This window comes from Lepidochelys kempii, chromosome 7 (genome assembly GCF_965140265.1).
Source record: "Lepidochelys kempii isolate rLepKem1 chromosome 7, rLepKem1.hap2, whole genome shotgun sequence".
Lineage (NCBI taxonomy): Eukaryota > Metazoa > Chordata > Testudines > Cheloniidae > Lepidochelys > Lepidochelys kempii.
In genome coordinates, this window is record NC_133262.1 from 92,453,498 (window position 1) to 92,466,194 (window position 12,697).

The 12,697-nt window shown below is 41.4% G+C and overlaps 1 protein-coding gene across 4 annotated transcripts in view; it reads right to left on the reverse strand.

The window, feature by feature from the left end:
* Positions 1–12,697, reverse strand: part of HTR7 (5-hydroxytryptamine receptor 7) — a 41,876-nt gene that overhangs the window by 27,994 nt on the left and 1,185 nt on the right. The gene's annotated exons all lie outside the window — the stretch shown is intronic.

The following is a 12,697-nucleotide window of genomic DNA, read 5'->3' on the forward strand; positions in this document are numbered from 1 at the left end:
AGGGTCCGGACAGGTATGTACTTGGGGCAGCTATCCTGTGCTGCTGCTCACTGTGTCCATGCTCCTGCAGCCACATTACTATTGTTCGTGTGCTAGCTCAAAGCAAGGTAGTGCGAGTATGTCTGTGCAAGCTGGGAATCACACCCCTCGCTCATAGACACAGCCGGGGTCCCCACCCAAGAAAGTGCACTAGCTCTATAGGTCTCCTGGAGCTGGAAATTACACCTCCACCTTGAAGTGTGGAGGCATACTTTGACCAAAGCCATATTCTGATTGGGTTTGTCAGAGTGCAGAGGACAGAAGCTGTGTTTCATGACGGATTTTCAAAATTTGGCTTTGTTCCAAATATGAGCAAAACCTGAAAATTTCCCATAGGAAGTTCAAACAAACTTTTGCTTCAGGTTGATTTAAATGTTTCATTTCAATTTTGACTTGTTATATTAAAATTTTAAAAATTACACTGTCTTTTCAAAACAAGAAGTTGAAATATTTCATTCTGAAAAAGTCGAAACATGTCCAAGTGAAATGTGGCTCAGCTGAAGTTTCTCCGATTACCTCTACGCCTTTTTGACTGTTACAACTGTGAGTCAGCTCCCAACCCAACCAAGACCAATCACTGAAATACAACAGCAATAACAAATCCCGACATGTTATAATAAACCAATGGAGTGGGGGAATATTAATCTGAGGAAGAAATAACAAAGAGCAATATGGGGGAGGAAGAGAGGCACTGAGGGAGGAAAAGTGACAGTTTTAAGATGGCAGGCTGCCTGTGCAGCAGCAATTTAAGACCTTCCAACCAGTATTTACCTACAGAACTTTCTATTGTAAAATCCTTCACCGGGAACTGATGAGAAGATTATAAACCATTTCCTCCTTCTCTGTAGCTCAGTTAAGCAACTTTTTTTTTCCATTTACAGGATCTTATTTTATTTATTCTCCCACTGATATTTTGATGACGGTAGGGGAGGAGGCAAGGAGATCCTCTTTCATGCTGCAGATGTGGTGCAGAATGCTCCAAAGGTAAGGTCAGACTCAATCAGATAATTTTCAGTCCCAACATAAGCATGTACCTACCACCTCCGTGGCATCTCTGAAGCAAATCTCACTTTATTTCCCTAGCATTTATTACTTTTTCACAGATGTTTACTTGCAATATGCTTACACTTAGTTCTCCCTTCACTTACACCTATATAACCTAAATGACTTCAGTGTGTAGCCCTTTTCTTGGGTACGGTTAATAGTAGGAAGGGCCACATTCAATGTAGTCTAGGGCTATATCTACACTACAGCCAGTCGGCAAAACTGATATGTGTGAATATTCTACCCCCGTGAGCGACAAAAGTTACACTGGAATAAGCATTCGTGTGCACAATGCTATGGTGACAGGAGAGCTTCTCCCACTGATATAGTTTATGCTGCTCCTGGAGGTGATTTTTCATGCCAACAGGAGAGCTCTCTCCCGTCGGCACAGAGCGGCTTCACCACATGAGCTCCAGCCGTGCAGCTGCATCAGTACAGCTGCGCCGCTGCAGCACTGTACATACTGACATACCCTAGGAGTTCTGTTGAAAATAAATGAAATGAGCGGATCAAGTTGTCATATGAAACCTTTTCTGCTCCCAGCTTTTAGGAACTTCACATTTGATCCTGCCTGGTCACCTTTACAGGTGTTTCTTTCCTGCTTGCAAGCACACAGGAATCCTTAGGCAATTCCTTTTAGTTGGAAAAAACAAGATAAACATCTAATGACATAAGCAAACCCCAAGCACTGTGTTTGGGGGTACAGCCAACCCCACAGTTCCAGTTATTAATTGCCCAGATTGTTAGAGCCCAGAATGCTTATTCACAAAACAATCCCCCCACCCATTTACATCTCACTCACAAATCCATTTAGATTCAGCGTGGTCAAGTAAGCACCTTGAGACATCTCTTCTTAGCCCATCTGCTGCAGGCAAGGGAAGTACGCACCGCTAGGCCTGCCACTGGCAGGTCACGTTCTACCAAGTGAGCGCCACACAAGCTGCAAATCTGGGGAGGAAACCCAAAGGAAAAGCAAGACCCTGGTCAGGGTCTCAGCTCTCTTTAGCAGTCTCTGGTCTCTGACAAAGTCTCTGCTTCTCTTGTTGAACTTGGTCTCCTACACAGTTAGAGTCCACTACCTGACAGCTCGGGGTGAACTCCTTTCCCCAGGCCATTTCTCTCCCCTCTCGTATGGGAGCAGAGAGCTGCTTTTGGCTTTAAATCTTCTAGGGGCTTGCACTTGGGAGGATAGGTTTTGGCCCCATGTTGTGACTCCAGTTGTCCAAAATGATAATTTAGACTACTACTGAACTGTATTTAGGCCAGCTCCATAGAACAGAGGTAGCTGGGCTCTAGGCCATCCATGCTCTTTGGCCACAAACACACTGAGTGTAAGCAGGGGTGCTATACAGCCACTGATTTCTTTCCTTAGGCTGCATCTGGGAATCTTCCCTACCCCAGCTGAGGGCCCTGAGGAATGATGTCCGTATGAGAAAAGGTAGGGACAGGTTTCCACTGACTGAGTGATCACCCAGGAAGAGAAGGCGGGATGGGCTGCACAAGTGACACAGCAAGCTGACAGTTCTAAAACTGAGCTGTCATTTGCAAGAGGAAAGGCCTTTTGAGGCCATAATACTTCCAAGATAGTTGTGTGAACAACTGAAGATAGAGACTCTGCCCTAGAATGTCCTCAAAGATAACTGGGATTTTAAGGGCCCAGAATCCCAGTTCTCCTATCTCTTCTTTTACCTGCCTTGTGAGGGTTACTGCTGCAGCAACCTTCATGGGTGCAATAGGGGTAGACAGAGGATTGGCAGAAGGCTGCCCGTCTTCCCCCCACCACAGGTGGTTCCATATCACTGATAAGCAGTGGGTATGGGTCCTCTCTCTTCCTATTCTGGGCTGGCAACCTTCAGGAGCTGTTGGCCCTTGATGGCACTGGCTATGCAGGAGTACAAGGCAACTGTACTTTCAGTTCTCAATAGTTCTCATAGTTCTAGGAGAGAAGTTCAAAACTGGGTATCATACGTTATGCTCCTAAATTCATATTTAGGCCCTCATGTGGCCTGACATTCGTAACAGCTGAGCACCCACAAATCTAATTGCATTCAATGGGAACTGCAGGTGCTCAACATCTTTTGACAACTAAGCCACTTTTATTTAGGTGTCTAACTATGAGCTTGGGAGCCTAGCGTTAAGTACCCAGGCTTGGAAATGTTGGCCCTAGTTCTTATGTTTTCTTGTTTGTAGAAGAATATTCTGATGTCTTCTTAATTTGCTTCGAAAATTTCATAATCTCTGAAGAAATGAAACTTGTTTTGTGCTAGTGACCAAACTAATGTAGCAAATAATAAAGGACAATGTCATTTTGAAATATTGCACTTTAGCACAAGTGGCTTTAGCAACAAGGCTAAAAAATGGGTTTCTCCATTTCTCCAACTGCAAAGACAATTTTTAAAATGAAACCTAATGTACACAAAAAGTGCATCTTTACAACCGCAGGAGCCATATTGTTTGTAATATCAAAACAACACCTTAACAGGTCACTAAAAAAGTGCTGAGCATCAAAATAACACCACCAGCTGTTCCTGGTTCAGGCATATGTATTTTCATTTAATTCCCTGCACAGATGAACATCTGATCGTGGATCTGATCATGGATCATCTATTTTCTCTGCACTGTTCTCCATTTCTCAAAGCATTTAATTGTCTAGTTCCACTACAAACAAACAAGCCATTAAAAATTACTTAGAAACCCACACAAAGGAGGACTGTTGTTTTTGGGGAATCCTGCTGGCACATGTTGCTGCCAGATACACAATATTTAGCAACAGTCACACCATGATCTGAAGGTTTACATTTTTAATATGGTGACAGCATGTTGCAAGTTTCATTATAAATTGAAATATAACAGCATGCACTTCTGTTCATTGTGCAAACTTCCTTTTCAAGCACATGGCATTAGACAATTAATTATATGAATTTCAGCTGTCTTAAAGGAATATACAGTACAGTGTACTTTCAATAGCTTTTAAAATCAGTTGAAAAATGAGGACAAAGATCATTTAGGGGGGAATTTCTTCCATTGATATGTGGATGATTTTCATGCATAACCCAATTGTTGTAATGAAGAAAGCTCAGCGACAGATTTCTTCCATGCCATAGCTCTAGCCACGGTCTTTTCAACACAGTGGACCAAATGGTGGCCTGGCTTACACAATGGAGTAAGTGGGGGAAAGCAGTGCTTAATTTGTAATAAAAGAGAGGCGGAAGCTCAAGCAATATTTTACTTTCATAACAGACACTGCAAGCCCAGAGATGCCGGGGCTGTGAATTGCCAAGCCCTGAGGCACTGGGGTTCAGCTCTGGCAAGTCCTGGCACAAATTAAGCACTGGGTGTAAGTCACCTCCTGACTCCCTTGTGATAACTCTTTGTTCCACAGGTACACAAAGAGGAGAGTCGGCTCTGCAGACCTGGTACATTCCCCTGCTCCCTGAAGATGGGTGGGAGTGGTTTGGGACAGAGCAGAGCCTTGGCTTTGCCTTGCACAATGTGCTAGCTTGCAGAATTACACTAAGGGAAGTAGGCTGCGCTAGGTTTAGGCCTAGGGCTGGGCACTTCCCCCTAGGAGCAGGGGAGACCCGTAGGAAGGCAGAATGTGACTCAAGAACAATCTGCCTCTCAGTCTGCTCCAGAGACAACAGAATGATGCATCACCCCTTGCTTGTGGCTTATAGTTCATTATTCAACCCAAAGGTAGTTATTTGCAATTTTTTCTAAGTCAAATGCTAGTAATTATTATTGAGTACTCATCTCTTCAGTTGTAAAACTGTTTTATTCAGTTAAATTGCAATATATTAGTGCATAACTGTAATAGTTTCATGAATCTTATCCCTCTGCTCCAGGGCAGTTTGATTGTCTACATGCAGCAGTTTCTTGTGATTACATCCACTGATTTATCTTTCCTTAAAATGCTCTTAAGATGTAGTAGTGCTAATATACAGAACTGACAGCTATTAGCACTTTCAGTCTTGCTTGTACACCAGCCAAGGAGCGTGGGTTATTGCTGATGTCATAAATATAAAGGGAAGGGTAACAACCTTCCTGTATACAGTACTATAAAGTCCCTCCTGGCCAGAGGCACAATATCCTTTTACCTGTAAAGGGTTAAGAAGCTTAGGTAACCTGGCTGGCACCTGACCAAAAGGACCAATAAGGGGACAAGATACTTTCAAATCTAGGGTGGGAGGGAAGGCTTTTGTATGTCTGTTCTGTGTGCTTGCCGGAGAGAGAGAGAGAGAGAGAGAGATCAAGAAAGCAGGCAATCCAACTCCATTAGAATTAGTAAGTACTAGCAAGGAAATGCGTTCGTTTACTTTTGTTTTGGCTTGTGATTTTCTCTGTGCTGAGAGGAAGGTTTACTACGGTTTTCTTTTTGTAACTTTAAAGTTTTTGCCCAGAGGGAATCCTCTGTGTTTTAAATCTGATTGCCCTGTGAGATTAGCTTCCCTTCTAATTTTACAGAGGTGCTTCTTTTACCTTTTTTCTTTCTAACAAAGTTCTGTTTCTTTTAAGAGCCTGACTGATTTCTCTATGGTCCTAAGACACAAGGGTTTGGGTCTGTGATCACTTTGTACCAATTGGCTAGGATATTATTCACATGTCTCCCCAGGAAAGGGGGTGTAAAGGCTTGGGGGAATATTTTGGGGACATAGGAACTCCAAGTGGTCCTTCCCCGATTCTTTGTTAAATCACTCAGTAGTGGCAGCATACCCTCCAAGGGCAAAAAGTTTGTGCTTTGGGCAAGTTTTACCCAAAGCTGGTAGAAATAAGCTTAGGGGCTCTTTCATGCAGGTCCCCACATCTATACCCTAGAGTTCAGAGTGGGGAGGGAACCTTGACAGCTGAGATATCACTCACTTTCTGATTTCTCTTTCTATTTTAATATTTCTGCAACTGCTTATAATTTTATCTCTATGGATTCCTCACAAAGGGAACTTTTTAGTGGTGGAAATGATTAATTATCTTTGCATGTACAGATACAAAGAGTATCAGACAATTGATGCACTGTATGAAATTTTCTGAAAAAACAACCAAAGCATATTTTAAAGTATATTAACTTTAAGAAACCAGACAGAGCCAAATTCTTCCCTCAGATATGTGCCTGCAGCTCCCACTGAAGTCAACAGGAGTTGTGTGTGTTAAGGTGAAATTTGACAATTTAATTGTTAGTGATAATCAGCTGCAAGTGATCTTGTAACTTTACTGCTCTAACTGTTTAATTTTTCACTCAGGGCTTTATGATGATACTAGTTTTATGTACAAAAGGAGACTTTTAATTTTGGCAAAATCGTTTCAAATGGTTGAATAGTTTTCATTTTCTACCATTTCAAAACTCAAACGCTGACTTATTTAGCAGTATGTATCAGCCTACAGACTGCTTTCACAAGAGTCCTCAGAATTATAGAGACAAGTAAAACATAGGTGCCTAATCCCTTCTGCCCATCTCTGGTGACTGAAATTCTCTTTTTACTAAATCTAGCTTTCCCTGCAGCACGCAGAAGGAAAATTAGATGTTCTGTATTATCTCTGTTGTCCTGGAGAGCAAATATTCACATGAGGTTTGTGATCTAGCTCCAAGTCTCAGGGATTGAATTAAGATGGTATAGCCAATATGCCCTATTGCCACTTCTTGCTGACCTATGTTCGAGCTCCATTAGAACTATGTCAGACTTTCCCTTCCCCCTCTGTCTCTGGTCCAACTCTGGCTCCACCCCCTCTCTGCCTCCTTCCAATGAGCACAATTTGTACTTGTGCTGGGCCTAAATGCACATCCAGAAGCCTCCTCTCTATTCAGATCTGCAACATTGCTATAAAGGATTAAGCATTACCATGTGATCACACAGGCCTGGACTGGGACACTGAGAACTTGCCAAATAGGCAGCCATTCTCTTGGATGTGCCAACTGTGGACTGGCAAGTAGAATGATCAGAATTACTATTTATTCTGCTGACTGCTTAGCAGCCCGAGACGTTTATGGAAGAGGAGAGTGAATAAGAATCTTGGTGTAACTCTTTCTCCTCTGGGAAGAAAAGTCCCCATTTTCCCTTCCCTGAGGAGATGCAATGAAATGGACAGTTCCTATGGCCTCGACAGCCAGCTCCAAAATCTTTGTGCAATTTTCTTTTTTTTTTTTTTATTTGGAAAAATATTCCTCTTTTTAACATGAAAGTAATTTCTGGTCACTGAGCAACAGTTGGAATCTTCCCTTCTCTCAGACTGGTAAAAGAACTGGGGAATAAACCATGGGTTTTTTTGGTTGGTTGGTTGGTTTTTTTAAATGCATAAGCTTACATTTAAAAAATGACAAGGTAATTTTGTGTGCTCAGCTTCAGCCACTTTAAAAGGAGCCTGATTGTCAGAAATGCACAAATGCACAGTGCCCAGGTGCTGAACACCAGGCCCTTTTTGAAGTGGGCTCCCAAAAATTGGGCACCTGATATCACTAATCACTTGTTAAAATTTAAGCCACAATATATATCCATGTAGGAGCAAGCATCAGCAGTTAATTTCCGTTGGAAAATGCAACAAGCTGTTTTCAATGAAAAGCAGAGTTGTAAAATGTATGTAGTTGAAAATATCCATTAGCAATTGATCCAATAATCCCACCTACTTTGCAGCATTCAAGCCTTCCCAATAATCTTTTGACTCTAATGCAGGAAAATTTGCAGCTTTTCCTATTCTGAGTAGTCTGTTTTCATAATAGTAACTAATGTACTTAAACGTAGCTACCTAAGCATCCCTAATCCCTAACTTTTTTCTCATCTTCCCCCATGCAATCACAAGACACAGATTATGCTTTAGGGCCCAGTGCTGCTCCCAAAGGAGTCATTGACTAAATTTCTGGGGGCTTCAGTAGGAGTAGGATCTCAACCTCATTTCTGAAGTGTCATTGTAACATATATGACAAACACAGGCATATCTTTGAGAATAAGGTTATCTGCATATTTATGAGGGATTGTATGATGGCTGTCTAGGGATTGTTACTAAGCCCCATTCAGGAACTCAAATCAGTGAGGTGGGAGAATTTATTGCAAACCTGGGAACCAGTAAACAAATCCAGAGAAGTACCACCTGCTGGGGTGAATTGCATATACTGGTGCCATTCTGTGAGGTGGTGCAGTTACCCCAGAAGTATGAAAGGCATCATTCACAAAACTGGAATCTTCATGGGGCTGGTGGTGGAAGAATGATGCTTGACTTCCCCAGTTCCACCCTACACCACCTCTGACTCAGACACCCCATCCTATAGGCAGATACCTATTCCCAAAGAAAGGCTCCCACAAGATATAGGGGGGATGCCACAGAGGTGGCACTGCCCACTTTTGCACTCCCTGATGAGGATCTGTGGGGTTTTCATCCTGTGAAGGTAGAAGAGATGATATGGGCTGCAAAAAGCCTAAAATTCCAATGTTTGATATTGTCACGGATATTACCTTAGATTCTCCATTAAGTTCAGTCCTGTATAGATACTCACCGGAATGTGCCTTTTCTAATTTGGCTGAGTCCCTGTGGAGCCTGTAAAGTGTCAGTGATCACTATACTAACATTTTAATAAGTGCTTTGCACAGTCTTAATGTAGCATTCATTAATACAACAAAGAGCACAAATATTTACCAGCTGTTTTATTCAGATACTTCAGACAACGTCTGGGTTTCACTTTAGATCCTCAGTAACTGCATGTATCTGAATTCTAAAAGCAGCACTTAGGGAAATAAATACCCATTTTATGTGCTCATGTGTCAATTTGAGTAACCAGGGCGAGCATGGACATCCTGTTCAGAAACTTATATTTGAAAAGTGGGCCCAGAGGGTGAAAAAACAAATTGCATACTATATCTTACATTGGATACAGTCCTTGCATATCTTTAGTACGACAAGAAAATTGCCTATCACTGAAGTGCATATAGGTCTATTATTCCATCACCTTTTCAGTTTTAGCCTTCTATTTGGTATGCATCAAAATTCTCCTTCAACAAACTGTCTCTGAATGTCAGTAAAGTATTATGCAAATACATTGAGCTGTTCCGCTCTCTCAGGTACATACAGTACTGCACATATTTTATGTATTATAAAATGCCATCACTTGAAACGCATTGTGGTCCTGTGGAATGAATACTTCGGGATTTTGCAGGGTGCTGCAGAACACCACACACAGAGGATATATCTTGATAGGCAAAAAGGGTGTGTTTTTCAACTGAGTTAGCTTAACAGATTGAAAAGAGGCATTACGATGCAGACTAACCACTCTGAAGCCATGTTAGCTGGCCATGGTGTAGGCTTTGCACTAGGCTACAACAGGACTTTAAAAGTGTTAGACTGCATCTCGCAGGGCTTTTGCTTAACACGATTGAAAATGAGGCCTGAGCACACAAGGGCTTTCAGTGAGATTTAAGTGGTACAGAAGATTGTGCTGGCCCTGTGTGTGGGAGTGAATTTCACACACATACTGCAACCCCTGTCTCCTGGGTCTCACTGAATGCATCCGATGAAGTGAGCTGTAGCTCACGAAAGCTTATGCTCAAATAAATTTGTTAGTCTCTAAGGTGCCACAAGTACTCCTTTTCTTTTGCGAATACAGACTAACACGGCTGCTACTCTGAAAACTGAAAAGGATGGCTTGTTTGAAACTGTGATTTTTAGTTTCATTACATACTTAAGTTCTTTCAAGATTTTCCTTGGACTAATAGTGATTCTCATCTCTGGGAAAGATGACTTGCTGCAGGAAGAGCTATTTCTGCTTAGAGTTCTAACAATGAAAAGCAAAAATGGTATGCCCAACAGGTTAGTTTTGTCTCCAAATCCTGCTTCTTGCTTTTCCCACAAGGGGGAGGCTAATTGGATTACTGTATGTGCTCCCTACACTGTTCCACAGAGTAGGTTTTTGGGGTAGGATGGACTCTCTCCCCTCCCAGAGGCTTTTTTCCTCTAAAGTAAGATCAAATATACAGGCACTTCCATCAAATCCATTGTTCTTTGTGAAATTTTTTGGACTCTCTTAAATAATGCATACCATGTGATTTGCAAGTTACCACCTTACACATAGAGTTTTACTCAGTGATATGCAACTCTCACCCATAAATGAAATGCTTTCTACTTACACAAAAGGGTAATTCTACTGTAAATGAGATAGCATGAGATCAGTGCTATCTGGGTGATAGTTTGTTGCTCAGATTAAATTTTGGTCCTTTCTAGTTGCTGAAAATATTTTATGCATCTTCACATCTCTAAAAAGTCGCTAATATATATCATGGTTACCTTGAAAAACCCTGCACCTGATTCACCACTGGTAATCCACTGCTATGCCAGTATAACCCCATTAAAATAATTACGCTTCTAGCTCATCTCTTTATTCCTCTTTTCTTAGTTGTTACTAAACATTTAGTAAGATTTCACTAAGGATTTATCTGCAGCTGTTCCTTACCTGACATCAGCCTTAATCTGCAGCATCACAACTCATAGTTGTATAATAGATTTGAAGTAAACAGAAGTTAAGGCATCAGGCTTCACAGAGAATTATTATTTTAAGTTGGAAATAAGCAGCAGGAGAGTATGAACTCTTTAAGAATCAAAAGAACCTGCTTTAATACAAGTATTTGTTCAGTAATATACAAAACAAGGAATAAGCAAAGTAAAAAATGAGAGAATATTTTCATTGTTTTTGTCCATTAAAAATCAATCATTTTGTAATTCCAGTTCCAGATTCTGTCTTAAAAGGATATATTATCTCCTTGTTACATGTGTATAACTTCTATCATTGGTTTAATTAGTTTAACACTTATTACTAGGGTTACTATAACAACTCAGGCAAAAGACCGGAGCATCTCAATGAAGACCTCTGCCCAGTGCCCAGCGCTGGCCAAAAATAGCAAACAAAAATGTGTAAGAAACAGAATAATAATACTGAAAATATTACAATGCAATTATGTAAATCAATGGTACAGCCTTACTTGGCATGTCAGGTTCAGAGATGGGCAACAAGAATTATTAGAGTCATGAAAAAACTTAAAAATTGGGACTTTTTGCCACAGAAATGGATAAAAGGGTATACAAACTAATGAATAGTTAAAAAAAAAAAGGTGGGGGGGTGAGTCAGTCACTGCTGTTCACCTTTCTCATAACACAAGAATTTAATTTAAAGGTGGCAAATTTAAAAGTGATGAAAGGAAATACTTTTTTGTTCAACATTAAATTAGTATGTGGAACTCATTTCTACAAAATATAATTGAATTCAAGAGCTTATCAGAATTCTACTAAGGATTGGTTAATACAGAGTTAGCAAGAATATACACAATTGTAACAGCAAATATTAATAAACAAGAGTTTTGAAGGGGATATAAACCTTCATGCTTCAGGTCATAAGATAACCTCTGATTGTTAGAGATCAGGAGGAAAACTTTCCTGAGGGAAGGTTATCCAAACATGTCTTTTGCAAGATTCTTGCACTTTCCTCTGAAACAGCTGGTACACTGTCAGACAGGAGTAGGCCTGCCGATAGGAATTCTGAGCCCCAGGGCCAGGACTGTCCTTAGGGGCGCCAGGGCCCAGGGTAGAAGCGATGAATTTGTCACCTCTGAGGATCTGTCACCAAAATGATGACTCTGTCACCAAAGCGCTGGGCCTGGCCCCAGAGCAGTTGCGCATGCCTAGGAGCCCTGTGGCCTGCTCAGGCGATTTTAAAAGGGCCCCCAGGCCCTTTAAATCGCCCGGGCCCCTGGGTAATTGTCCCCTTTGCCCACCCCCTGTCGGTGGGCCTGGACAGGACACAGTAATAAATGGTCCACTTCTCTGTTCCAAAAAGGCAGTTCCTATGGTCCTATCAATGCTAGCAATTATTACTGATATATATTGATTAATAAAATCCACTTGCTGTTTAATTCAAGGTTTCAAATTGCTATGTTTTTGTTGACCATAGAAGCAAAATTCCCAATAGTTTAAATAAAATTATGAAATATCTTTGGCCAGATCCTCTCCTTTTCTCTAACCCCTTTGCACCACTCAGGTAGCACAAGGGCTGTAAATGGCCATTGGCAAAACCACTGGGTGGAGAGGAAATCCCAGCTGGTATAAAGTTGATGGAACCAGCTGCTGCCTCATACAGGCAGCATACTGAGGGAGGGAGTTTGGTGGGGGTGAGGCAGAGCACTGGCCCTATTGTGTCAATCCTCCATAGGCATAAATTACAACAGCCTCTAGCCTGCTGTAACTTATACCCAGTGTGGAATCAGGGAGTCACAGCAGGCTCCCTGAAGCTTCTTCTCCCTCAGCTTTAGGGGGTGAATCAAACCCATAAACTCGATTTAAACATTGGAAACAAATTACTAGTAAGCTGTCCTGCAGTCAGTACACACGCTCCCCCCACTCTGTTTTAGTGTCCACATTTTTCACATGTATTTGCCTGTGTGTAGGTTAGCAACAATAGGCTGCGGGTGTAAAATAGCTTAGTCTATGATTGAACTGATTTTTTCTTTTTAAAAATGCCATCCATTTTTCCTCTGAGAATATCTGTTGTTATTTCCCAAGGAAAAATAAGCAAGCAAAAGAGACCCCTAGTGGAATTGCCATACACCATATTTGCCAGCTGCAGTCAGCATTCAAGATTCTTCTCTGCTAA